This window comes from Hylobates moloch, unplaced genomic scaffold (assembly GCF_009828535.3).
Source record: "Hylobates moloch isolate HMO894 unplaced genomic scaffold, HMol_V3 SCAFFOLD_2, whole genome shotgun sequence".
NCBI classification, from domain to species: domain Eukaryota; kingdom Metazoa; phylum Chordata; class Mammalia; order Primates; family Hylobatidae; genus Hylobates; species Hylobates moloch.
This window is the reverse complement of record NW_026652277.1, coordinates 63779582-63780964: the sequence shown is the minus strand read 5'-3', so window position 1 is coordinate 63780964 and position 1383 is coordinate 63779582. Positions and strand designations below refer to the sequence as shown.

The 1383-nt window shown below is 34.9% G+C and overlaps 1 non-coding gene across 1 annotated transcript; it reads right to left on the bottom strand.

The window, feature by feature from the left end:
- Positions 1 to 993: 993 nt before the first annotated feature.
- Positions 994 to 1097, bottom strand: LOC116477155 (U6 spliceosomal RNA). The gene has a single exon (XR_004250375.1). It is a non-coding gene; the product is annotated as a U6 spliceosomal RNA (small nuclear RNA).
- Between the last annotated feature and the right edge of the window lie 286 nt (positions 1098 to 1383).

Here is a 1383-nt window from a genome sequence, read left to right as displayed (position 1 = left end):
GTCACATGGTGGATTAGCATCTAAAATGGAGTGATACTTGTCCCTGCAACTAATCGTGCTGAGCATATTTTCATGGGTTTATTTGCTCTCTGTGTATCTTTTGTTGAAGTGTCTGTTCAAATATTTTGCCCATTTTAAATTGGGATTTTTTAAGTTGATACATAATATTTTACATATTTATGGAGCACATATTATGTTTTGTTATATGCATAGAATATGTAATGATCAAGTCAAGGCATTTGAGGTGTCCATCACTTTAAGTATTTATTATTTCTAGGTGTTGGGATTTCAAGTTCTCTCTTCTAGCTACTCTGAAATATACAATACATTGTTGTTAACTCTGCTCTTGAACAACAGAGCTTACACCATTTATCTAACTATGTGTTTGTACCTCTTAACTTCATTCCCCTTCCCATGCACCCAACCTTCCCAGATTCCAGTGTCTATCATTCTGCTCTTCTACCTTTATAAGATTAAGTTTTTAGCTCCCACATATTAGTGAGAACATGTGATATTTGCCTGTTGGTGCATGGGTTATTTCACTTAACATGACCTCCAGTTCCATCCATATTGCCAATAATGACATAATTTCATTTTTTTAATGGCCAAAATAGCACTGCATTGTATACATACATATATCTCACTTTCTTCATTCATTCATCAGTTGATGGACACTTAGGTTGATTCCATATCTTTGCTATTGTGAATAGTGCTGTGATAAACATGCAAGTGGGGGTATCCTTTTCATACACTGTTTTCTTTTCCTTTGGGTAGATACCAAGTAGTGAGATTGCTGAATCAAGTAGTAGTTCTATTTTTAGTTTTTTGAGAAATCTCCATACTGTTTTACATTGTGGTTGTACTAATTTGCATTCCCACCAAATTGTATGAGTTCCCTTTTCTCCAAATCCTCATCAGCCTCCCTTCTATAATTTTTAGAACAATGGCCATTTTAACTGGAGTAATGTGATATCTCATTGTGGTTGTTTTCTGGAAAATATAGAGTGCTTCATGAATTTGCATGTCATCCTTGTGCAGGGGCCATGCTAATCTCTGTGTCATTCCAATTTTAGTATACGTGATGCTGAAGGAAGCACTCACTGTGGTTTTGATATGTATTTCTCTGATGACTAGTGATGTTGAACATTTTTAAATATACTGTTTGCCATTTGTATGTCTTCTTTTGAGAGTTGTCTATTTGTGTCTTTTGTCCACTTTTTAATGTGATTTTTTCTGTTGTTGAATTGTTTGGGTTCCTTGTATATTCTGGATATTAGTCCCTTGTTGAATGGATAGTTTGCAAGTATTTTCTCCCACTCAACAGATTTTCTCTTCCCTCTGTTGATTGTCTGCTTTGCTGTGCAGAAGCTTTTTAGCTTAATA